Source organism: Dermacentor albipictus, chromosome 4, assembly GCF_038994185.2.
Source record: "Dermacentor albipictus isolate Rhodes 1998 colony chromosome 4, USDA_Dalb.pri_finalv2, whole genome shotgun sequence".
NCBI classification, from domain to species: Eukaryota; Metazoa; Arthropoda; class Arachnida; order Ixodida; family Ixodidae; genus Dermacentor; species Dermacentor albipictus.
This window is the reverse complement of record NC_091824.1, coordinates 128,592,013-128,619,755: the sequence shown is the minus strand read 5'-3', so window position 1 is coordinate 128,619,755 and position 27,743 is coordinate 128,592,013. Positions and strand designations below refer to the sequence as shown.

Here is a 27,743-nt window from a genome sequence, read left to right as displayed (position 1 = left end):
ACATAAGTTTATCGAAATTATAGCGATAGACTACGAAAACATAGCATTGTAAGACTTACACCTCGCGCGAAGAAAGAAGACAAAAAGTCAGTTATGATTTACATAAACGCACCATCTGGCCTCAAATGGATTTGTTCACCACACCGCGTATGCAGACGAAGCAAGCGCAAAAAGGACGTAAGTTAATCGGCGGCTGCGTGTCGTAAAGTGTGGCTAATGTCGTATCTAAGTGAAGACTCCACGTTCGTGCGAGTAGAACACTGAAATAAAATGAGAGTAAATACTCAGGAAAGGGATGATAGGCTAAGTTATAATGTTGCACGTGGTTTAAGGTAGCAATTTTTTTGCTGCTTCAATTGGGCAGCGGGATATTGCGACACTATTAGCAGAAATACCTAAACTACCGCTGTAAGCAATACATCTGGGAAATGAAATGTACATTGAACATATTTCTCAGTTACCATATCTTTTTGTCTGATCTTTCTATGTGATCTATGGTGCGGATCACTTTTAATCCATGCTATAGGCCCTTAGCAGAACAAAAGAGCAAGAATAAGAAAGAAACTGCTGCCAGTGTTCTTTACAATGTGAGCACCTGGTAGGTGCGCACTGTAAACCCTGCGCTTAAGAAATTTGAGGTGTCGTCTTATATTTACAAAGTCAGGTATATAGGCGCATATTGCTGACAGACAAAACCAATGCTCAAATGAACGTAAAGCTTAATTCTTGAGGTCCCCATAGAGAAAGGTGCAACGAACTTTCAACGGCATCTATGTAACGAATCACGGATAAACATCAATTGCACAGTCAAAAAATAGAAAACATATGACTTAAATCTAATGATCATGTAATCAGGAAACGCTGAAAAGAAGGACGCGGGTGACAACGGTAAAAGAAGGCAAGCGCTGCTGTGAGACGACCGAACCCTTCCCCCGTAACTAGATGGCTGTTTTATCTTCACTGGGGAGCTGTGCGTGCACAAGTCACTGCAACAAGGAGCTTCAACGCTTTAACAAGACGAAAAGGGCCTAGCGAGAAGCGTAGGAACATGCGTGTGTCCGGCCCAATGTTTACTATATTGTCACGTTGTAGTGACATTGAAGAATCAGACGTCCAAAAGTCTCAGTTTAGCAGTTGAATTAACTCTATTGGTAGAACGTTTGCCTAGCGCAGCTGTCGGTTGTCGAAATATTTACTCATGGTCAAGTCCACATGTTTTTTTCTGTAAATGACTCTGAATATGCTCACAAGTAGACAAGTAAATGCAAGTGTCTTTACGGATTATACGCAAAGTATCAAGAAGTAGCCAAGACGGCCAACAGTCTTGCCTTCAAAATGCCGTGTCACCATCTTCAACTTAGAGATGATCAATGCCTTTGTCGCATTGTTCACAAAACCGCGACCTTTAGAATGTAGCCAGATAAGAATGTGTAGTGTTTCTTGTGTGATGAGCTAATGTTTGGCACTGTGCTGTCAGGTGGGGTGCTCGAGTATGTATTCAGGAATACCACTGGTATTGATGCATAATGAAGCTTTATGAGCCTTCTTAGTCCAAATATTCATGGTGTGGTCAAACTTCCCTGTCCAACCAGGTGTCAATGCCAATACGGTAGACCCAGTTGAACTGAACTTGCACATTCACCATGAACGCAAAATCAACCGACGTTCAGCCTCCAAGAAAGATGTATAGTGATCAGGAAGACCTCGTATATCACAACTATTGTCATCCTTTACAAAATGTTAATACCCGTACGTGTGGCAAATAAATTAAAACATATCTGATGAATAATCTATAACGAAGGCAACGCCTTGCGGCTCAGAATGCCGGCGGAGCTGTCCAATGGCATGTAAATATTCGCTTACAATAAAATATTGGATTAATTATCATGACAGGCGCCATATATTTTCTTTGAGGCTTTAACAACGGATCATTCTCCCACGCATTATTCCGCTTGGAGTTAATCTTGCGAACGAAGCGCCTGCCGGTGGTATCGAGCTACGCCAACATTGACGCCACAACGGCGCTTTCATTTACAAGCGGGTCTGCGGATGCGCGATTGAAAATTTCTCGGGCGGGTGATGATATATCACCAAAGTAAACAGAGGCGCGCCCGCCCCCGCCACGCTTACCCCTATATGTGTGAACCAAGCGTACCGCTCCGTTTTATAAACCCCGCTGACCTGAGGCCATTACAGAAAGCATAGATTGTTAGAGGCTTCTGTCGGACGAACAAGGCGCGAACTCATTATCTGTGCTCCAGCCAGAAAGCGATATCATTCATAAAGGACCGGTTTCGCAAGGGAATTATGAGGACACTATGAAAGTTCCGTGTTTAACATCGATTGGTGGCTATAGCGAACGTAAGCCTTTGCAGCAGGTCAAGGGTGCAGGTGCCTTTTTGGGCGGGATGTTTAGTGATATTTGTTTGTATCACCCTGTTGAGATCACCGAGTGGTTATTGCAGTATTTTTAAAATAACCTAAGTAAGTAATAGCGCTTTGCAAGAATCAACTAAAAATTTCGCACTTTCCTTCCTATTCAGTGCGCATAGGATTTTGAACGTGTAGTATTTATTTACAATCTCAGCTTTCCATCCTTTCACTGAATAACAGCTTAAATTGCCGACATTCATTTTGGCATTAACTTATCTACCAGCCATTTATTCGAAAATTTTGCAGTTAATTTTTTGTGAACTTAAGTTGCGCTTGGGACGTGACACTGAGGTAGAAGACAGGACGAACGCGGTTATCTTGTAGGGAGGACAACATAGAACAGAGCACCATGTAGAAAAAATGAACTCGAGGAAAATGTGTTGGGAGGCTAGGTGGTAAGAATTTTTCTTTTTTTTAATTTAAACTGCGCTAGGGACAAGACATCGAGGTAGAAGAAGACACAACGAACGCAGTTCATCCTGTCTTCTTATACCTCGAGGTCTCTATATCACTACAACGTGCCTCATAGTGAGATCGTGGCTTGGCGCGTGAAACCCTAGAATATAAATTATTTATTTTTACATTACACTACCCCACCCACCTACCTTGCCTTATACCTACCCACCTTACTACCAGTCCAACCGCCTGCCCTGCCTGGGACGAAGCAAAAAAATACTTCGCATGAAATCTAGTGGCACTAAACGCCAAAGTGCATTAAATCACCAAGAATAGACGTTTGTCCTGTCCAACACATGCGCAAAAGCCCCACTCTCACTTTCTGCTGCATGAACGCCAGAGTTCACGTTTTCGGCACAGCGCAAATCTAGTCTGCCATTGGCATATCCCCATTATTAAACGCTACCTGGGAGACACGTTCTTTATGTAATCGAAATATTCCCTCAGTCCCTAATGGAAAGGCACTGCTACCACCATCCGTACGGCGAGTCCATTACGTTGCGACATCGTGGTACTTAGATGTTGCTGTCCCCTCGAAAGGCTCTCCTCACGGGACATTTTGTTATTTTCTTGTTGCCGCGGTGTCTGGGCACCGAAGACAGTTACCGTTTCCTTGCGGCTATGCTTGCCACTTCTCTTCGCAGTCTCTCATGAACTGCTGCCGACATCCCTTTACCCAATACACTTCTACAAGTATCTTCCACACATCAAGTTTGATTTTGACATTGATTTTCATCGTCTGCTTGAACGTAGCATTATTTTCACCACCATTTCCCCAAGAAAATTAGAAAGACAAGCCCGAGAAACTACGATTGCTGTCATAAAGTAATGATGTACACTATAACAGGAATATTGTCATTTCTAACTCCATTCATCCCAACGTTGTGGTCAAACAGCGCTAAGAACTCGCTAAAAATAATGAGCAACCAGAACTTATGAGGAAAGAGGAGAAAGAAAACGGAAATATATTGTGTGAGAAAAGAATGTTACAGGGTCATGCTTAGCGGGCTGCCTTTGCACAACTACTTCTCTACCACGCAACGTCAAAGGACAAAGACTGCCTATAATCTATGCGATGATTAGTATACTGCAAGCTAGCCATGCCAAATGACGCCCTTTAAATTCCGGTGAGCGAATTTACGTGGAATGTTCTAATGGAACAAATGCTAATGATACTGTAGATTGCAGGTATCAGATGCCATGTGCAAAGTCAGTGTAGCCTTTTCTAGGACGGACAAAAAGAAACACTACTCCAAAAAGTAAAGGAGCGGTTTTAGAAATGCGAAATCATACTTGTTTTATTATGCGGCCTAATATGGTTCTATACTCGTATGACAGAGCAGGGATGATGTGCAAAGAAATCTTCGTCAGTCACAGTAGTTCCAGGGCCAGTTAATTGCAACATGCACAGGTCACCTCTAATAAGCAAACAGTTATGCAGTCATGTAACACCAAAATCCTTAAAGGGAAGCTGAAACGCTTTTCAATTTCCATGAATTGCTGGGATCGGGAAAAACAGACCTAATAATTTACGGTTCCGAAATTTTTTTCTTCGTTTTGTTAATATAAGGCACGGAAATCGCTTTCTAAATCACCCCCCGGAACGCCCCCATCCCATCGCTTCCCAGAGCACCGGGTGAGGTGGTTGCCAGAGGAGAGAACCGGTGAGAGTGACGTCATTCGCGGGGACCGAGCTGCAGGACCGGCGTGCTGGCATGTGCTGGCGTGCCTCTTTCCGTCCTGCGCTTTACTGAACTCTGCCGCCGCCGCCGCTCACGCTTGTTTTCTTTTGCGATTTTCGTAAACTGTTCTTTCCTTCTGTGCTGCGTGAGTGCCTACAGCCAAGGGCGCCCAACATGCCCTCGTTCTGTGCAGCATTCGGCTGCGCGAACACAGGCGGGCGAGGCGATGTGGTGTTTCACAGGTTCCCGAAGGACAAGATGCTTGCAGCGCAGTGGGTCCGTGCGGTGAGGAGAGATAAGTTCGTGCCGACGAAATCAACTGTGCTGTGCTCGGACCATTTCCGCGATAGCCGGATAGCCTTACGAAAATGCGGAAATGCGTTGTTGCTAGCGTTGCTATACTCCGTTTCATACATCAGGTGCAACGCTGTGGAGGCTTGAGATACTTCTTGCAGTGGCTGCGTTCGCACTTAGAAAAAGTTCGGTGTTTCTTGACCCAATTTTTGAGAAAATTTTAAATGTATAAACTCAGTTCTGAATGAAAAAAAAGAATTTACCCATAGAAACAATCCGTGTACTTATGCGGCTGCTAACACGTTCTTTTAAATCAATTTTCTTCTCGGCATTCATTTTCTAATTGCAGCCCGTCGCGGCAGCTTCACGTGCATGCTCGCACGAGCAAACGCCGCTGGCACACTGCGAAGCATAGACGGAAACGCGCGCAGTAATAAATTTTGGTGACCGGACTTCGTGCGTAGCTTCCACAGCGTTGCACATTAGGTATGAAATGGAGTATAGGCTTGCCTAGTGACATTCGGCGTACGGTTGCAGTTATCGTGTTTACCACACGGTGGTGCTAAACCACCTAATATCTTTATGTCAACACTAGCATGGAGCACGCATACCGATTCTTGATCGAGCCACATTCGCAAAGTCGTCAAACCATAGTATGAATATTGCACATATAATACCTCTAGCCATCTCTGGATGTGTATGATAAGGAACTTCCATGACTGTCCCTCGCAGCACTGCATGTGTGCGCTTTGAAACGCGGCACTTGTGTTTGCGATCGTGTATCAACACTAAAAAAACCACGAGACTTTAGACAAGCAGCGGCAACGTGCTTGACATCGCGGAATTGCACCAGTGTTTACAATTCAATGAGAAGTTAGTGCTTCGCCATTCTTCCAGCAGCAAGTTCCCAGTGACACTTTAGCGCATTTTTTCTCCCGTCATTGGAACTTGCAGCTACATGAAAAAAAAAGAACACATCTACCAGCTAAGATTTCCAACGGGCGAGAAGGTGCACACATCGCTCTCGCTGTTGGCACACTCAACATCGTCGTTGCCGTCGTTGCTGCCGTTACCGCCGTTGCCGCCATCGTTTTCCGTAACAGCTGTCGGTTCGAACATGTGCGGCGAAAATACAAGCTTTCCGAGACAGTGAGAATGTTCCATAATGCTTACAACTCAGCTATGAAGCCAGAACAGAACAGCGTGCTACGCTCTGAAACTGCGGCGCCAACCAGCGACTGCCGCGAATGACGTCACAGCGGCCCCGACCAATCACGGGCAACAGCGCCGTTCGCGCGATGCCCTGAGGCGCTGGTGCGCGTTTTCTTTAAAAAACAGCCGCTTGCGTTTGTTTCCGCCCTTTTTGAACCAGATATTCGTGTTCAGGGGACTCAAAACTGTAGTATGCCGCATAGAACTCATTTTTTTCGAGAAGTGTTTTAGTTTCCCTTTAAAGCTCCCGTCTAAAGATCTATACGACTGTAATATTTATTAATTTCTTGCCGTCGTTTCTTTCATTAAGTTCTAATTCATAGGCTGAACTATCTGTGCACTTCACTGCGGCAGTGTGGGAGAGAAAGAGGAACTACAAAAGAAATTAAAACACATACATACATACATACATACATACATACATACATACATACATACATACATACATACATACATACATACATACATACATACATACATACATACATACATACATACATACATACATACATACATACATACATACATACATACATACATACATACATACATACATACATACATACATACATACAGACAGACAGACAGACAGACAGACAGACAGACAGACAGACAGACAGACAGGCAGACAGACAGACAGACAGACAGACAGACAGATAGATAGATAGATAGATAGATAGATAGATAGATAGATAGATAGATAGATAGATAGATAGATAGATAGATAGATAGATAGATAGATAGATAGATAGATAGATAGATAGATAGATAGATAGATAGATAGATAGATAGATAGATAGATAGATAGATAGATCTGTCGACACCCAATGTTGAACATGTATTCACGACTGCGGGTACCAACCGGTAATGTTGAAGGAAGAAACAGGAACGAATAACAAAATAAAAAATAAAAAGACAGATAATACCAATAAACAAAAACTAATGAAATGTCTAGCATCAATATCGTTCTCATTTCCGGCATGCCATTCAACTTTAGCTGCTGAAGCTCGCAAACAGACATGAGAAAAAGAAAACTTGGGAGAGTCGACGACGGATCACAGGAGAAAAATGTGCAGAAAGAGGATGCCGAAAATATCTTGCCTCTTCGGCAAGAAAAGAAAGTAAACAATGAACAAGAGGCAAATCGTTCCGCACAGCGTGTTAGTGCCGTGCAGCAACACTGTAACGAGACGCCCACAGCAACGCACAGGTGGTGCGGACCGGAAGCAAACCATTCAATGCCGAGCCTCACCATGAGAAAGTGGCGAACCCAACTGTGGCATAACGGCAGTTGGCGCGTAGGGAGTACTCAGCGCCATGAGGAGAAAAAAAAAGCGCTTTTGTGGTAGATGATAAAAAGAATAGGAGCGAACGAAATGGGAGAAGAAAGAAAGAGGGTGAACAGATGCTGCGTTGGCATCTGCTGAAAGAAAACATTTGTTTCGTTTTGACGATGCAATGCTGCAACAGGGGCCTCAATAACGCCACAGCGCGCCCTCGCTTTTAAGCCTTCCCGCGGTATCACTCTCCTGGGTCAGATATACAGGAACAGCAGCCCAAGTTATACAAGAAGTTGGAGGTCGCAAAGACAACGTGGCAACTGCTAGCTCCATGCTATCGGGATTGCATCTATTTTGGGTGGATTCTTCTTATGCGTCACTGGTCGGCAAGGTAGTTTTCCTAGCATTGACATCTACGAATATTCCACGGAGATTCACCAGCTTCATCCTCCTACGCAAATAGTCATCGAAGTTGTCGTTTTGCAGTTGCCGACTTTCCACAGATTCGCGTTATTTTTCTCATCTGTTGCAGAAATGAATTTGCCCAAATTTATGTTCAGTACTTCCTTAACTTATGTTCTTTATGTAGGTTGCTGAGCTGGGTAGATTGGAACTTTGCTGAGTCATGTTCTCAACAATAATGAGTGTCTGAAAGGGCGTTTTTCGCATTATGTAATGAGCTGGGGTCTTCAAAATCAAGAAAGAGGTAAGCAAATAAAAACTCGTTTATTGATGCCTTCAGCACTGATCTTCGAGAGGCAGAATTGAGGTTACAGTCGTAGAGCTACGCAAGAAAGGAAGCGCATTTGAGGCGGAGTCAATGCCACGCGGCTCGCTCGATTAGGCTCCTGCGATTTTCGCATTTTACTGCTAGATGTGCACTTCTCTGGAAACTTCCACCGCATCGAGCGGCACTAAAATTTAAGGCTGAAAGAATGGCGTGCCACACAGGCGCCTAGTAATAGCTGTTCATGTAATCTGGACATGTTTGAGTGTTCTGCACCCATTATGTAGATATTTTATTTTGTAATCTCGTGATATTGCTGCATCAATATCAAAAACAAACGCGCATTGATGACTTCTTTACTCTAAAGTTAGGTAATGCCGTCATTATATGTATAGCCTTACCTTCGAGTACTACTTCGAGCACAGTTTAAGCTGAATGTACGACACGGCAAAAATTGCTCACGACATGCTGTTGGAAACATTATACATGAGTCTGCAGCAGGAGGGCAGTCTGGGTTGCAGCAAAGAAATGACACCACAAACAGCCACCAGAACAGCGGCTTTATATTTGAGTGTCCGCCTCGGTTGCGACAGGACGTGGTTCCAAAACCCCGCGGCCGCCGGTTAGCCACCGGTTAACCCCCCCCCCCCCCCCCCCCCGGTTACTCGTATAGCCGCAGGCAACCTCCGGCAAAAATACTTGGCTTTCGTTAGTGATGAACTGTTACGCGGAAGGACCCCGCCCCTTGGTGATCTCGTCCAACGCTTTGGGCGCAACGAAATCCTGAGAAACATGGGAAATAGTGTTTGCACTGATAAACACAGAAAGGGGTGTAGAGAGGACACGAAGCTCTTCGTGTGTCTTATGCGCTCTTTCTGCGCCCGTGTCTGTAAGCGAAAGAACCATTTCGTAATGCATAACCAACTCGCCCAAATAACCACTCTGCCTGATAAACGCATACACATAGACAGATTATACACGTGAAAATGCACTTGAAATTGTTTGCTATATATTTTGTCAACGTTTTCAGTCTTTCTAGGCCAAGACGCTATTGATAGAGTTACATGTGCCGCCAAGCCGTTTCTAGGGTATATTATCAACTTTCAGTCGAAATTCATTGCGAACAAGAAAATAACATAAACACGTCTTATTGTTGTGTTTCGGTGAAGGACAATGTTTACGTTTGACTACTAACAACGTACTTTACGGTCGCGAAAAGAAGGAATTGACTCAGACAGTAAGGACCACTTAGAAAAAAAGAAACTCCGTGTGCGACGTGCCGATAAGCTGCTGGAACGAATATTCCAAATTCATCGCGAATATCAGGACAAGCGCTTTCCTACACTCGTAATCGACTCAGTCCACACGAATGAGAGAAAGAGATGAAAAGGAATGGATTTATAGAAATATAGAAACATCAACAAGAACTGTGGCTTGCTGTGACCTGCTACTCTACACTAGGGCAGGGGGAGGGGAGCGTCGCAAGAATAGGAGCGATGGTGGTGAAGACCAGAAAGTGCTTGCGAATAGAATAAAGTGCCTACATGCCTATCCATGACGTTGTCTAAAATCATTAAAGATGTGTGCCCAGCCTAGTGACTTGTAAAAAAAAAATTGTCTTTCCAATTTTTATCTGCGTCTTGCATTTGCTTTTATTACCTAAGCACAATAACAAGTCGCCAACTAACCCAATACATCAAGCTTTCTATCATGGCTGCGCCTGTTTGAGCCCCCAGGCCAAGTACCTAAAAGCAAACTAACCATAAATTGCTTTGTTGTCGACGAAGAGACTCTCTGGTATGCTTCTGGCGCAAACACTGGGCGAACGCACAATACGTTGGCTAATGTTTGCAACGCCCGACCATGTTCAGCATTTGATCTATGCGAATTAGGTGTAATTACCCGGGAAAATGGAAGGGCGCAAAGCAGTTATGGTAGCTCTTCTGGTTACATAACAATGGGGTAACGTGGATGTTGGAAGCGTAATTCTTCATCCTTCATGTATTTTCATTCAATTACATTTTGTTTCATTTAGTTTGCTCATAACGACTGCCGACATTTCATTGTTTAAATTTCATTTTCAACGTATCGCGTTCTTAAGCCTCCTACTGATTCCTACTGGCTCGTGACTTTCCCTGTGATAGGGTACGCAGTCGAACACTTTACAATTTCATTGCAATGAATGCACGAAAGCTAAGGCCCAACGAAAGTGACGCAACATACCAACCTAGATTTCGAAACTCAGCTTCCTTGAAAATAATGAACGACTTAGCACTGAAAATCGAACGTGCACATATAAAAAACAGAAAGAAAGGCGAAAAACAACAGTATCAAAATGAAAAACCAGAAATATGATTTTTCACCCCTGTATTACTCGTAAGACAGAGATGGCTGTGTTGTATGTCTGACAATGCTTACGCAACGACAGTGGTTTCTATTATGACTATTCCTTCTAATTGCTGGCATACAGTTGTTTCTCCACCCTGCACAATAGTCTTCAATAATATATCGAGTAGGTCATTTTCTGTGGGCCAAGTCCTCACTGGCTTCGACCTTGGTCTTTCTTTTGTCGGATTGATTTTTGTCAGCTGCAGAAAAACAAAACAAGAAGCGCACCTAACATGCATCATATATCATAAACAAAACGATGGCTGCTTGAAAATCGTCGGTGACTATTGATGCCAAAGCATCAAATGTCACATTGAGCGAAAAAGCAGGCGTCTGTCGTCGGAAAAAGAGAAAAAGGACACCTAAATTTCCATTGGCAGCGATGCCCTGTGATGAGCGCGCCTTGAGGGAGCACAGCGTGCGAAAGGGAACACCTGGATGGATAGTGCGCCAGGTGCTGCGTGAGGGGAGAGGGCATCGCCACGACGGCACGTCGCTCTCCCTCTAGGAAGCCTGAGTTATTCGCGTGTTCCTTGTCAGTGCAAGCTTTCGCCTGCGTTTTAAGTGCGCCTCAATCAGGCCAAATCAAAATGCGCCAGCCATTATGTAGCAGGCCTGTCCGCGCTGCTTTATAACGTCATTGTACTTGGACCGAGATTTCCATTGACGAGCCTGGCGAGATGAAAGCGGTGACGACAAAATCATCGCGGCTTACTCGGCAGCGTCCCCATTAGAATCTAAGGCAGTTGGGTAAGGTAGCATGCCGTCAAGGGCCGAAGTGCACCAGCCATGTGCTATTTAGGACGCGTTGAACGTGCTCGATAGACTGCAAGTAGTTCACACCTAAAAGGACATTATGACATTAATGCTTTAGCATTCACGACTCACAAGAAGTGCTTAGGTGTTCTCGAATTTGTACCTGTTGGGTTTCCCAACAGTTTGTAGGCTGATATCTTGATTTATATTGCATAAAGAATGTGTCCATCTAATGAAGTCGAACAGCGATAGAAGTTTGTGAATGCCGCAAAATGCTCGCCCTGTGATAAGCACAGAAGTGTTTATTGATGTGCAAAACGCAATAAAAAACAAGCAACTCGTTATTGTAAGCTCTGTAATGAAACGCTCGTTGTCCTGCTAAAGGATTATTAGAACATGCATGCATATTCCAACACTGCGAGAGAAGAAACAAAAGCAATATGCTTGTACTAAAGGTAATGCAGCGACGCTGACCGCCGGGCTGTGTCATTATCGTAGAGGCCAAAGTTTCACTCTTTAATAGCTTGGCTTTCATTTGCGTTTATACCGCAGTTCACTGCAATTACATTGCCAACTTTGTACGCGTTACCGGTCATTATGCAAGCGTGGCAGAGTGCGGACCATAGCGCTCTTGTATAAAGGAAAATGATACAAATGGTGTGAGGGCAAAATGCTATCGATCTGGTTGCCAGTGGTATTGTTGCCGAAATCATCAAACCTTCGGATCGACTATCCAGTGCGCAAGCTCTAGTTCCTAACGAGGATACAAGAAACTCCAGCTATAAGGCTCCAGAGGAAGAGATACGCTTGCTTGCTATGGCTGGGTGGTCGGTCCCGCCTAGAGGTAGCTCAATTACTCTGTGCCGAGACCTAAATAATTTATCTCTATGCAGTCCAAAGAATCGCTGTTTTATAGTCGCCATTCCTCAAATGGTGCTTTGTCTAGAGCATCCATAGCTCTCTCTAGGCCCTATATAATGCACCAAATGAAAGCTGTCACCTGTTCTTGTAGGCAGCTACAGTCGTGCATTCTGCTTCCCCTTGCAACCTTTTGTCACCTTTATGAGGGAAATCCGGTGCTCGAGGTAAATAGCTGGAGAAAGGTTTTCTCCTTCGTCTTTCAGCACATTGTAAGGAGTGAAATATTGCATGTAGGAGGAAATATGGAAAAAAAGAAATATCAGGAGTAAGTGAGGATCGAGAGTATCTTCCTATTCTCTTGTGTTGCCTTCTCCAGTAGAACGACTCACGCGGAGGAGTAATGGTGGCGGACAAGAGTCTACTAGCTAGACATATCAGCCCTCAAGCTCATACCATTGATCTGCTACTGCAATATGGAGGAGTCAAACAATAGGGACTCGTGATCGTGCTAGTCATCATTTTTTCAAACTCGAGAGTCGGCAAGGCAGATCAGAGAATGTATACGGTAAGTAGCTTGGCCATTCGTTCTACCTTGCCTTCTTTAATGCAAGGGGGCAACCTGGGGTGAGGGGGGAAGTGGGTGCTTGCACACCTTTTTTTTTAGCCGCACCAAATGTAGTCAGAAAATGCAGCTCACGCTCGGTTCGCACAAAAATGCTCTTATGAAGAAATTGAAACCTCTCTAGCTCAGCACAGTCCCAAATTATGACCGAGTGTCCACAATTATTCTAAATTCACATATGTTTTTATGGAGAGAAGTGGTTCTTGTAGGAAAAGGAGGAAAGGCTGGCACTATCTTCTGCAACCCTTGCGAGAGCACAGGTCATCGTCACCCATCATGCACCTCTTTCTTCCCTCTTTCTTTCCCACTTCCCCTTCCCCCAATGCCGAGTAGAGAGGAATATACCTCAGGCCGACCTCTCGGCATTTCGTGTCATTAAACTTCTTTCTCGCTCTTGCGAGAGCACGGCTCTGCGCCAGCAGGGGCAAGGATATGGGAGTGAAGGAGATAGAAGGAGAGAGAAAGGTAGAGAGTCGCCATGGCACACACATTGCCATAAGCAGTGTTATACATGTAGCATGAATATTTAAGATGCATCACGTCAGTAGGCATAACCACGACTCATCTTTAGTTAAGCATAATATCGTCCTACGCATTAAAAAAAGAAGACAGTATTGATTCCTTCCGCTTGAACTCATTCACTGCGGCGACAGCAATCTCGCACAATGAGTACCATCACTTTGTTTTGCTGCCCTGCTTTTAAAGCAAAGCTGTGTTTCTGAACATTCCCCGACTTTCTTGACCGTGGCTGCTGGCTGCTGCTGCTGCGGCTTTACCACTCATCCTTTAAAAATGTGAATTACGTGACCTCTATCCCCCAGCGCAGCAGCCCAATGCTCCAACAATTAGGCCACAACCGCGCGCATATTTCAATCCTGTCAACGCTAACTAGCTCTTTCAGATGGTCGCCAGGAGTGTCACGTTGCCTAAGATGGGTTGGCGACAGCGCATGCCCGCGTACTAGCTTTGTACGCCAATGACGCACGACCCAAATGGGCGAATTTATAAAATTTGATTATTCGCTTCAGGAAAACTTCGTTTCACATAGATTCCAAGGTCTGCGTTGGATCTGCATAGATATATTCCTCGAAGGTTTGCGTCCACACAGTACCGGGAACTGGACAATAACCCACAGTAATTTTTATATTTACATGACAGTACAGAAATTATAGATTGCATTAGATAAAATATGTTCTGACTTCCTCTTCTTCCTTGTAATGTGCGTAACTTCCTTTCTGTATCACATAGCAATGCATGCTCTAGAATTCCAATTATATACAAGGACAGAGTTATAGCAGTGCCAAATTTGCCATGTATAAGTAGGCTAGATTTATTTAATTAAAATGCATAACTTTGTGAAACCTTTTTGCTCGCAGCTGTTTGGACAAAGGGTTCTTCTAATCTTTCTTTTTTCAAGGTGGTTTAACACTTTACCATGAAATTAAAATTGCTTCATATCATGTTAATGCGTCATGTTTATACTCGTTTCTTTTGTGTGTTATTAAGTTGAGGTGGCATTGTTGCCAGCGTAGTATTTTCGAGAACTTCCCACTTTTCTGCTTCCATCGTTCAGCAGGACAGCGTTCAAACCCATACTTGGCCGACGTCATTGTGGCCTGCAAACTGAGATGAACTTCCAAATATGAATCTTCCACACATTATTTTTAATTCAGGTTTTGTGCAAATTAATATTTATGTTACAGGTGAGGAGGCAGTAACTGTGTTATATGCTTGTTGCTCTTCAGCTTCGATGATTCGTTTTAAGATCCCACTTGGGTATTATTCGTGCCTGCTGTCTGAACAACTACTACTGATGGGTGGATGGATCGATGAAAAACTTTATTAGGGTCCTTTAGGGATGCCACGAGCGAAATGTCGAAGAGCCACCTAAGAAATGAGAGACATTCCATTTTTCCTATACATTTGCAGTGCTGGTATATAGTGCACTTGGCGGCTCTGAATTCTATGAGGCACCATGTAAATTAGATGGCGCTGTCGTTGGCACATCATTGTCGACTTTCAGATTCTGAATGCTTTCAACGTTGTTTTACACCAACCACCTTATCAACGGCGCATGGTCTATTGTGGGTATGTGCCATGCTTGAAGCTTATGATCATCATCATTGTAATGTACACTTTTTTACCACCGACGCTGTTTCACGAGCCTGACAACGAAGAATTACACGCAAACACACTAACATCTTGCCAAGAACAATTTCTATTCGATATATATAATGCAACCTTTGTCCACTGCAATATTTGTTATTTTTGCATCTAATCCTTACTTTAAGTTATTACATTTTTCTTTTCATGATTGCATCCCTCCTCCCTAACAAACACCCCTATAACTGCCAGGTGTTTGTGCAGTTTCCCCTAGTAGGTGGCCTAAACCAAACAGCGTACTTGCGTGTCACTGATAGACCTAATGTAATTCACTACAGTATTGCTCATTCTAGCCTCCTAAATACTAGCACTGACGCCACTGCTCTCAGAGTATGCGGGAAACGGAAAGCCTTGTCTTAATTTCCCACAACTGTTCGTTTTCACTTGCTTAAGGCTCGCTTAAGTATAGATTATATTTTCGCTGCCTCCTGCAAATAAATTTTATCTGCACTGATAGACTCATTGTTTCCTGCAACCCACTGTCATGCGTCTTATTCTGAATGTCATTACCTAGATGTACTTAAGTGTGTCCGTCGAATGATCATTTCTCCAGGGATCAAAACTTTTTTCTTGAAGTTACATTCGGCAACCCTTCCTGTCAAAACCTGGTTAGAAAAAAAGGGGCTGTTTCGTGCCGTGGTTTACTAAATTCCACTTGTCTCCACATGTCTCGTCTCCACGGCGGCGTCTGTAGAACTGAAACAGCTTAAACATAAGGCAAAATGGTATCAGCGTATGTGTCCCAGCTGTGTTTGAGGCCAGATGTGTCAATACCAGTGATGGATGACGGATGATGGTCTGATGCGTTGCGATCTACGCAAATAACGACAGCACGACCGTTGCGCACTATGTGTTACCGACGACGGCCAAGAGCCATACCGTGGAATGTGCCAACGCGTGAGTTGTACAGACTGGGGACGGAATCGTTGTCTCCACCGTACACGTTCATCCCAGAACCTTGAAGACATTATGATGGACATATTTGGGTGGACCCACTCCGTGGATCCCAATCGCATCGTCATTGTGGGTGACATTACCGTCAATGTGCCTCGTCCCGACGGAAAGTGGTTCTTGGCGTTTCTCTTGGAAAGGCTAGGCCTTCAATGTTACACCAAGGCCAAGGTTCCCACGATGCGCCATCGATCGTGCATATACCTAAAGTTCGCTAAGAATACATCTAGTGTTGTCACAGAGCCCATGGCCATCTATCATAGTGACCATAAAGCGAGAAATACTGTGGTCGCGAGATAAACATAAATACAAATAAACTTAACGTGTGTATTTGTGTTATATTGTTATGTTGGTTTATTTTATTTTATTTTATTTATACTTATATGCAGCACCACTAGTCATCCATCCATACAAATAGTGGAATAGCTCTGATTTTTTTTTCAAGAGATCAAAGTCGCGTGAAAAACCCTGTTGAGGTGAAAAACAAAAGTATCCAACCGAACCCTCTGATATATTGTTGCTCACTGCGAATTGTCTACTCTACTCTGTCAGAACATATTTACACGTGTGTTGATGAGTCATTTAGGCTGGGTAGACTTGTAAGCTACATTTTTTGCAAAAAAAAAGAAACACACGCACACACACACGCACACACATGCAGAAACACACAAACACACACACTCAATGTACACACACTCAACGCAGCCAATATAATTTTCATACGTTCATCTCTGCCCGCGGTAAATGTGCATCGGCATTCTGGCCACTAAATGAGCTGACAGCTGTCGGTAATTACTTTGGTGTGAGCTGAATGACCGGTCATCGCAGCAGAGGCGAGGCGTCTGTACTAATTGTCTTTCCGTTTAGCTTAACAATGCGATGATCATTACTGAATGGCTTGTCTCGAGCTAGCTCTAAGGAAGGAACGCTCGCACTCGGATGCCAGTGAGGCCGCGATCACGCATATATATTAATCGTTTAGCGCAGAACCTATTGCGGGCTTGAAAACGCGAGAATATGAGGCAACGAGATGAGCGATAATGTGTACTATGTTTTTCAAGGGAAGCAGCGGTGTCGTAGTACGGCAGGAAAGGGAGGCAGGGATAATTATAATGGTATTTGGAAGACGAACACTCTTTCGCAAGGGAAGATCCACTGCGTGGGAGGCTCTCAAGAGCCAGGCTGATAATTACTCCGCTGTCTGCACGCTGTTCTCGGCAGCTGTCGTTAAGTGTGTTTGGAGGCCCAGTCAGCTGGGCGTGGCATCCGCCCTGCCGCTCTCTGACAGCAGCTTGTTAGAAAGCCAAGCGATCTTAGGGCATGAATATTCTGCCCTCGACTCCTTGCACATGCCAAGCGATCGAATGAACACGAAGCCAAAGCAGGGCGGTCATGCATGTTATTTTTGTTTACTAACGGAACTAAATTTGGTGGAAAGTACGATGTGCGTCGAATAAAGGTTGTTATTGTTCGCTTTAAGTTCAAGTGCGTAATTGCTCAATATTTAATATTTTATTTTTTGCAAAACCGCATTATTAAGCTGCTTTAATGAAATATGATCCTATAAACAGATCGTCATTGTTTATATGCTTAGGAATACTCTTGTCAGTGGCCCAGGTACTTATACAATGCGAAGAGGTGCAAAAAATGTTTGGATCAGTCTTGTCAGCATTGATGAGGTAGCCTTTCAACGTCAGAATCGGTGCGGTTTTCTGAGTGCATACAGTCGCAGGCGCCGTCTAAAGCAAAACGTACGAGTTCTTGACAAATGACTCGATATCTATAAGTGTCGTTAGTTTAGCAGTGACTTATGTGCACGCATTGTAGTCTCCAAAGTTCAGGTTATTTCTGGAAATGCAAAAAGAATGGTAAAACCATGGAATAAACACGTGTGAAACAATGGGACAAAAAAGGTCCGCTCTTCTTGCTTTTCTTAGTGAGGGGCCTAGGTGGAATCGGACAATGTCGGCAAGATTTAAACAGTAAAGCTTTTTTGCAACAAATATATATGCATGCTAGATGTAGCATCGAATAGGAAAATACTCTTGGGTTTCCAGAAGAAAACTTGGCCACCAGAAATGAGAATGGAGGCAATAAGTACACTGCGCAGTGGGCTTGTCAACACATAACCAGAAAGACAAAGAAAGAAGGTAGGAAAGGCCGGGATCCTAGCTAGATTTTGCCCAGCTTGCAACCTTCATAATCAGATGCATTCGTGTGGAACTGTTCTCAACAAGAATGGTGTTAACGGTAATCGGCATGGCTAGCGCGTGCACATGTGCAGGTTAAGTCTCTGTATCGAGCAAAGTCCCATTATTTATCCTGCGCACTAAGCAGATACAGTTGACTCTCGCTAACAAGAATCTGGTTGAGCCAAATTTTCGTACGCATTTTCTTAGCTTCCCATAGGCCCAACGCAAAAATATTACGTCTAAAACTGACCACTCATACAGTTAAGCCAAAATGCCTCAGCCGTCACTATAAACTGCGACTGCGAATACGCTCATAGAGAGGAGCGTATTCAACACACATAATGAATTGACACTGCTAGCAAGAGAAGAAGCAAGTACTGTTTCTGTGTACGTAAGCCATGCAAGCGCCGAAGATGAGGTGGAAAACTGCTGGGTTTGCACTTCGTGAAGGATTCATTCAAGCAATTTTCCAGCAGTTGCTGGCAGGTTGATGATTACGAAAAAGAGACAACAAAGGCAACACGAGAACCAGTTAATCATGTGCCCACACATGATCAACTTAAAACATCGTACACTTCGGCGTGCTTTTCTGCCGACGACTTAAGGAAACTGGACAATCTTTAAGGAAGCTTAGTGATATACCATTTCTTGAGCGTGCGTGCGTGCCTGCGTGTGTGCGTGTGTGCGTGTGTGACCTTTAACTGATCCACTTAGATACAGAAATAATTTAAATGCATAAGATACATTGCTTTATTTTCAATATCTAACACCTTTATTCTAAATCTTTTTTTAATTAAGGCGCTGCTTTTAAGTGATCTGTTTTGGTCTTGCATAAGAAGCAGGAAGGCGAACAATACGAGTATATTGTCTACAATACGAGTCTAAACTATAAAGCATGACAGGGTGGCACGTTTCATTGCGATGCTGAAGTTGAGCATGCGACACACTGCGTGGGCATCTCCGTGACAAAAGCAAATTTAACGCAGCGGTGATGCGTAAAGAGTGTAGAACCTGATAAGTATGTCGCCAGCACTTTTGGCAACAGTGCCGGGGACTCGACTCGGCATTTACCCTGCGAGCATACGAGATACCATTTGTTCTCTACTATGAGGCAACGAAGCCGGCGCCACCGCTGAGGTGTGCCAGGAGCCAAGCACCGGTGGCGACGCCGGTTGCCGCCGCAAGGCTTCCCGCGGGAGCTGAAAACGTGCCTTGATTACGTTCGGCGGAGATTGACTCCGTACACTTGCCTCTTTTTGCTTTTCACGAATGGGCGTGTGTATCGCGAGATAAAGCTGGAACTCGAATATAGCGGGTAACAAAAGATTTGCCGCCATTTGTCATGAGCTGCATCACTCGTATGAACCACCACCACGTTTTTTTTTTTCTTTCCGTGTATCTCTTCTCTTTCTTTTTGTACATGGGCTTTCATCTTCATGAGATATACTAAGAAAGCCCAATGGATAAGGAGGCGTGTCCACGTTTACCAGCCACGCCAGTTACAGTGGCGTCTTTGCGAAATAATCGATAAGCTGCTCCTTTTATGGACTTTTCCGGGCCACGTTGGAAACCACTTCTCCACTGGCCATCCTTCCTTGACTCCACATACCGCCTAGCAACAGCGTTCATCTTCAGCTCAATGCCCTCCTACTCTGTCCCCAATTCCCTCTTTCCCTTAAGGTAAGTCGAAGCCACGCATCTGGGCTTGCTTGCTTTGTGCCTCTTTGGTATCAGTTAGACGTGCGGAAAAATAAAAACGATGTTGATAACACGGAGGGCACGCAGGCATTATTGTCTGGCCCTGAGCCATCCGTCGTGCTTTAGACTGGGAACAAAACTAACATGAAATGGGAGTAAACAGCTCGCCTTTGTACCGCATTCCCCTTTCTGGGTATGTTATGCTACGTACCAGTCGGGTTAAAAATTCATTCCCATGCATACACTTTTTTGCATGAAAAATGGTTTCATCCGTGTGAAGGTTGTTGGGGATAATAGTCGGCCTATTTTTCTGTCTCCCTCCACCAAGCTTTTGCAACTATTACTAAGGGTTATTCCTGAGAGCTCACTGGTTATGGCGCTACGTGTCGTGTTTTCGAAGATGTGTCGCCTCACCTTGAATCGCTAGAACAATATTTCCTCGTAGCGTATATAGAAACAAAGACGGCAAAATGTTGTGGTGGCTGGCTTGCTACGGCGGCTGGAGCTTCGGTGGAAGCGGAACAGGTGTACTGCTTGAGCGCACGCGTGAACAAACCAATACGGCATGCTCCGTACACAGCTTTCACTACTCAGCCAACTGAAAACTATAAATCGTTCACTTGTGCGCCAAGGCTAGCACTTAAGGTATCCGCGCAGCCGTACGTACTTCTCTTCCACCTCCACTGCAGTCAACACAGCAATATTTTGCTTGATGCGCCGCCACATGTTTTCCAATAGCATGGCCAAGCCTGCCGCAGAGTACAGGCTTAACTAGGAGGGATGGAGCTTGTGAGGGCTTGCGGAGTATAATAGTAATATTTATTGCGTGATCTTAAGCAAGGTTCTAAATTATATTATTGTAAACTCCCTACGGATGATTTCTATTCACGTGATCTAAAACTCCGCACGTCGTAATGTTGGCCAATGACATCATTTTACACGTTTCTTAGAGGTAGTAGTAAAACGATGTGATGTAGCACGTTTTACTCCAGCGTGTTAGAGTAATCTTTTAGTACAAAGAAGTTTTCAAAGCGCATGAGCGGCGTAAACCCAAATCTTGATTAATTTTTTGCTAAAAGTGTGTGTGAAAACACCACCTACTACTATTCATTAAATTTCTCGGGCGACTGTAAATATTCTACACTCTAATTTTTTTAGCAGTCACCCGTAATGCAACATTTATTCTTCCGGATATAGAAACGCTGCCATCTCCGTTCTCGTGCGATAGTGGGTAAATCTTTAAGCGTTTACTGCCAAACAAGGCAGAAAACGAGGGTTCAGGGATATTCATTGAGTTCCTAGTTAGCCCACACACTTCGAAAACTGGCCACACGTGCGTTGCCCTAACCATGCACCCTACTTCCTCCATACGTAAATTTGCTGACTGATGAAGTTCTTAAAAATAGCAAAACAAAACGCATACAACATTTCCGAGCGCTTCTAGCCGCACTTGTGGCCTGGCTGTAAAAAGCATCAGCTTGCTAATTATATTCCTAGGAGTTCTCACACAGTGCGTAAATATCCGCACTCGGTAAGTGAAAGGTGTGCTGATCGAGACAAGCACGTCAATGGCGGCGTATACCGTAGTCAAACGAGGACTAATTTTCTTTGAAATAATCTCAGTCTATAAAAGCGTCAAACTTACTGCACGTCATATACAAGGCGAAATGAACAAAGTAATACGTTTATCCAAAAGGCGAGACCTTGATAGCGATAGGAAAGAATTTGACAATTATGCGAAGTAATGCTTTTTTTTTTAGGTCGCACAAATTGCATTAAACATTCGCTTCATAATTAATTAGCAAGCATATTGTTACGCGCGCACAGGCAAACATGAACAGATCTCATTCTATGAACGCAGTCATTGGCTGTTACAATGATGGTGTGATGAAAAGTACCGGCAGCGGAAAGCGAACGCTTCGTTCAGCCTATCACGCCACCGCGTCTCAGAAATTTGCGGTTATGGGACTTCCAAAATTAGGAACACGGAAAGACGGCACATGTAAAGCCCTCAGCCATCTCGGCTCCCTGGTTGCCTTTGCACACGCCGCAGATTACCTCCAGAATGCTACGCATGGACCGCGTGCACGCAATAAAAATAAGGAGCCAATTTGTATGCTCTCGGCCGGTCTAGAAAAGACGTGCGCTCTGCTCCTGTAGCCTATTCGTGAAGCAGCGCGGGATAGACCACGTGACCTCGAACATTGGGCACACGAGAAGACAGCATGCATCAAGGCAGTTCTTTTTCCTACTCGCCCTGGCATGCTTGCCATCTGCGGTCTTGCAATGCCTGTAGTGCTTGCATTTAGGTATGGCTTGCGAATGGTGCACTTCATGTACATAAATATTGTATTGAGATTGAAGTTGTGACCTGTGCGATGCAAAAGCTAACGCTGTAGGATGTTTACTTGTTCCAGGGGATAAAAATGCATAATTTCTCGCGTCGCAATTAATTTTGTTGCATTTCTTTATCGCTTTGCTTCACAAGAATTTCAACGCGTGTGTTGCATCTCCATAATTTTAAATCTAGAAAACTACTTGTCCAGTGAATAGTGAAACTTCTTTTCAATTTTTTAATTCGCTACTAAACCTACTTGATACGTTACTAAACCTCACCTGATAGTTCGCGTTCCTTTTCTTTGTCATCGCTCTGCGTAAATAAATAACCTAAATAACACATAAATAAAAGCCCTAACTCAGCTGCTCCACTTTGTGCGTCGGCGGTAACCCGGGATGTCGTAACTAATAAAAGGCAAGCCAGTAAACTAAACTTTGTTACTAAACCTCACTTGATAGTTCGCGTTCCGTTTCTTTGTTATCGCTCTGCGTCCGCCAAGGTTAACAGACCACTTAAAGCTTGTCTTTTCTTGCACCGGACAAGAACTTGCATTATTTAATCACCCTCTTGTAGTCTAATCTGCCATCTTGTGAGAATACCATATATCTTATACCAGTTTTGAATAGCTGGAACTGATATAAACTGAGATTGGCGGATGATCGACACGGCTGAATTCGCGAGAGTGTTCAATGGCGCACGAAGTGCTGGAAACATGTCACTGTGCGATAGGAGAGATAAATTGACAAAGAAAACTAATTAAGGGGAAACGTAGCGAAGCTTCTTTCCATCTATCAAATGGTGCCTTGTTTCTGGAGCCAAGCAAAGAGTAAAGGATATTCAAACTTGAGATATACGTTCTTCGAACGCGGGCAGCACTGTAACGGTATGAAGAGGACAATGTTCAACCAGGATGAATGACTTCAAGATGGCGATAAAATATGGCTAGTTTGCAACCCGTCCCCCTCCAGAAAGAAGAGAAAGAAGAAATAAAAGATAACTGGAATGGTGGAGGTATAGCACCAATAAAACAACAGAAAGAAAATTGGAAGAAGGGGGCACATAATTTTGAAATGAGTTTTAACATCATATAGTTGGAGATGACGATACAGTTCGCAAGATTTCCTTCAAGAATATGGAAACAAATATGCATGTTAGTTTCTTCCCGTCTCTCTTTCTTATCATTTACTCATGCAGCTAGATAACGCTTTATTTTTGCTGGTAAAATCAGAAATTGAGGAAAAATAAATAATCCGTTACAATATTATCCCTTACCCAATTATCAATCAATATGCGAGCGCATATACCATGTGCAACTGTACAAAATGCATCACCAATTCTTGTTTCAGAAGCGTTACGCAGAGTGACGACAAAGAAAAGAAACGCGAAGTATCAAGTGAGGTTTAGTAACAAAGTTTAGTTTACTCGCTTGCCTTTTATTAGTTACGACATCCCGGGTAACCGCCGACGCACAAAGTGGAGCAGCTGAGTTAGTGGCGTTATTTATGTGGGGCAGAGTAGCCACTGCGGGCATTACGCTATTTTTACATTTGCCGACCATACCCTACTTGGCTGTTGGTACAAAGCGTTGTCATGAACGAAATCATCCACGTGTCGTATTTTCTTTTTAATTTTTCTTTTGGAAAACAGGCCTGTAAGGGGTTGTCCGTACTAGAGGAAGAAGATACGTGTGGCAACCCGAGCATGGCAATTCAAGATGCTGGAGGTGGCATTGTTTACCATTGGCAGAAACGCGCGGAAACCTCTCGAACGGGTTGGCGGCTTGCGGCAGCTGCAAAAGGAACCCTATTCAAACTTGAGTCACGTAGTCACGTGAACCGCAACTAGTGGGCTTTTGTTTATGCCTGTCAAGACAAAAAGAAAGGTCACTGGGTAAAAGCACCCGCTTCCTCGATAAGTGTGGTACCAAACGAGCAAACTCGTTACGTTAGGTGTTGTCCCCGCCATGTGTCACAAAACGCGGCCGACCACACAGTGAAAGCCAATTTTGCTCTTTCGCAGCTTATAGCTAAATCTTTCAAACTATTTACAGAGGATGCCTTCACAAAGGAGCGCCTCCTACAAGTATCAGATACTATTTGTCATCGCGTGAAGAGGAGAATAGAGGGAAATATCTTTATTGGTACTCAATGAATGAAATGCAGGCTAGTAGAGAAGACCTGTCTTTCGCAAATACGGTCGCTAAACATGTTTATGAGATCAATGCGACATCGAAAGAGGTCTGAACAAGTTGTGCCACGTGTTTGTCGCGTTTTCAATCACTGTGGACGACAGCACCGACATTGCGAACAATGCTCAGTGTGCCATTTTCATCAGAGGTTGAAGGAAGTTTAACGCCACCAATGAGCCGCTTGAACTGCTGTCGATGAAAGAAACAACCACATGAGTCGACATTTTCACAGTGCTTGAGAAATATACTGTAGAAGGATCGACATTTGGGCGAGTTGGTAGTTGTGAGTTCAGCGCTGTCCTGTGTGTTTCCTGCCTTCTGTCATCGTCTTATTGCGCTGCCCCTTCAAGGTGCTTGAGAAAGTTGGCAGTTTCGCTCGAAGGGAGAACCACTGATAGCGTTAGCCAGTTTGAATTCCTCGGACTGTGTTGTGACTATACGCAGGTGTGACGTTGCTCGATGCAGCACGTAAAGCAACTTCTGATGGGCAGAAGGAACAGCGCCCTGGCAGCTACCGGGCGTCTGAGAACACTAGCGTCTTGAACGCCTCCACTAGAAGTGCAGCAGGTGTCGTATCTCGACGCTACACGATTGCATGAGAACGATGGGAAACAGCCGGCCTTGGTCTGCGCCCAGCGAAATATTAGATCTATAAAGGGCACTGGCCCCGGCACCAGTAAAATGGCATGCCTTTGAGATTGCGAGCGCAAACGTCGTTTTGCAGTTTTTAATCATTTAGGATAAAGGACCTAAATTGCGCAATAAATGCCTTGCGACTGTTGTCTGCAGTCTTCAATGGCCACACTTGAGATGAATAAATCAGTGAAGACCATAAAACTTGGTCAGAGCAACTTCGGTGTTTTAATAACATAGCGCATATTAGCATATCAAAGAACCCATTTGAGCAACGACACCAATTGAACCGCACACGCCGATGACGACAGCGAAAATTGGTTAGCAGAGTCCATATATTTCCTATCGCAAGAAAAGTGGTCGAGCAAGCAAAATTGCAGTAGAAAAAGCTTATATTTCTCGCGACTGACTTCACTCCAACAGTGGTTGAGCGTGAGAACAGGCTCGTTGGGCAGCCGCGGGAGAAACCATATGGGAAGTTACAGCACTCAACGTAATTTATTCCAGTTCACTGCATTATGCGCCAATAGGAACTATTGTGTAAGGTGCTCCGAATGAACGTCATGAACACCGTGTTTAGCCCAGTAAAATTTATTTGGTTGAAAACGACGAACCATTGCCAGTTCCTATCTATTTAGAAGCAGGAGACATTACACATAACGGTATTGTGTACCAGGCTGAACCGCGATGGCTGAATTGGACAAAACTGCTTCAGAAATTTTTTGAGTTGCTGAACGTGAGTGACCCATTCCCGAAAGCCAAAGGACAAAAAGTCGGCGATCTGTCAGATGCAAAGCGCTGGAATTAGTGCGCGTGCCTTTCTGTCCCACATTACTGCAGTGGGCATCTCAAAGGCCTTTTAATGTTAAGCCTTAAGATAGGAACACAGTCATCACTGCAATTGCTTGACGATATTCTTGCATTCAAGGCAAAACTGCAGCTTCGGAAGCGTCACGTAAGGCAGCCAAGGCCCAAACATTATACGGTCTTTAAGTCACTCGCAAACTTGCCGGGACACCTCATGCGTACTGCTCAACGATCGTCAAAAATAGTTTGAAGACATATCTATATTTAACCGTGTTCCTTCATTGGGCGGTGTTTTTTGCGCACACTATGCTACCCATTCATGATCAAAATATGCGTAAAGTAAATGTGCAAACGTATATAGAGAATGAGTGAGTTATTTTCAAAACCTTCTATTTAAAGAGTCGTCTTTGTATACACTAATGTAACCTTTGAGGAACCAAACTTTATCGCGGCTAACAGATATCTCCTAATGTAATTCGTAACAAAGCTGAGAAACTTCACATACACGCAACCTGCCGTGTGCTACAGTATCTTAACCCTGCACACATGTTTGTTAAAAGTTAAATGGTGGGGTTTTACGCACAAAAGCCTCTATCTGATTATGAGACACGCCGTAGTGGGGGACTCCACAATAATTAGAACCACCTGAGGTTCTTTAACGTGCACCTGCATCTTAGTACGTGGGTGTTATCGCATTTCGCCCACATAGAAATGCGGCTGCCGTGGCCGGGAGTATAAATGTTTGTGACCGGCATAGCTCTTTTTTCGACTTTGCCAGAGCACGTGTGTTTCAATTCCAGTTCTTCAATTTTTACGCGCAAGTAAAAGAAAACAGAAAGTTCATTCCGCCTCAAACAATAATGGCTCGCATTGCAGTGCCTGACGGTTCCTAACAATGCATCGTTCCTATACATTATAATGGTGCCGCAGGCGTTTAGTTACGCTGGGATCCGGAGCTTCATGCGTGCAGACGGGCCATTGTCCGGACTCTTTAATAGCACGGGTGCATTCCAAGAACGAATGCGGCGTACTTAAAGCATGCATGAAAAAAAAAAGAATAAAGCGAGGATAAAGATGGCAATGCTGGAGCCCCAGAATGACTGGATGGGGCTTTGCTTCACCAAAAGGTCGATTTCACATTTAGTGTGGTCTTTTGTAACTGTTTACCGAAACATCACCTGGGGCGATGTCGTCCCCTTGCAACCGTCTTCTGCCGCGAACGATAACTTTCTCTCTTTTTTTAACGTACCTGTTTTCCCGTTTATGGCCCCCGGTGGACTTTACTAAACACGAGTGCTAGAAGAGAGATTCGGTCACGTACCATTCTCCGATTGCGCCCACTCAAATTACGCAAGAGCAACCTGCCCGCCGCTCCTCTTTTCCCCCCGACCCAGGCTTCATCCGTTAACCATGTGAACGTGACTTATACATTTTAGTTGTCAGCGCAGTGCCACAAAAAGCTTACCCCCTTCCAGATCTTGTTACTTCAAGCGTTTGTCTCTCACGCAGAATCGGCAGAATTTTTTTCACGAAGAAAAATGCTGCAAGCGAGAAAAAGGGAGCAAAGCACGGAAGCCTACGATTACTGGCTTCGTGGACGCCGTTGATGGGGCACACGTTTCCCAAACCGAAGATAGAATGCTGGATTTTCAACTCTCCTGACAGTGAGAACCAAAGGGCATTGTCGTTTTGGTAATGTAGAAGCCTAGAGCATGTATGGATTCGGCATCGCACGCTAACTTTCCTTCATCGCCGTCCATACAATAGCGTAAACAGTCAGCTGGTCGCAGCACCGCTACAAGCATCTGTGCAGCGTTGTCGCTATCCCTGAAAAAAAAAGAAGAAAAAAGAAAAGAAACGTTCCTGGAACCTTATGCTGTCTTTCACTCTGGTTGCAATATTTCGTCAGTTTCTTCTTCAGAAAAAGAAAATAAACGCGTTACCGATGAGATAGCTAGAACAAAGTCACAACAAATCAATAGAGGAATCACAGCTACGTTACTTTGAATTTTCTTGTTCTCATTTTTATCGGCTGTGCGAGTTCCGAGTCATTTTTTGCGCG

General features: G+C 44.2%; 1 protein-coding gene across 4 annotated transcripts in view; it reads right to left on the bottom strand.

The window, feature by feature from the left end:
• Positions 1-27,743, bottom strand: part of LOC135899502 (uncharacterized) — a 530,261-nt gene that overhangs the window by 154,780 nt on the left and 347,738 nt on the right. The window lies entirely within an intron of this gene.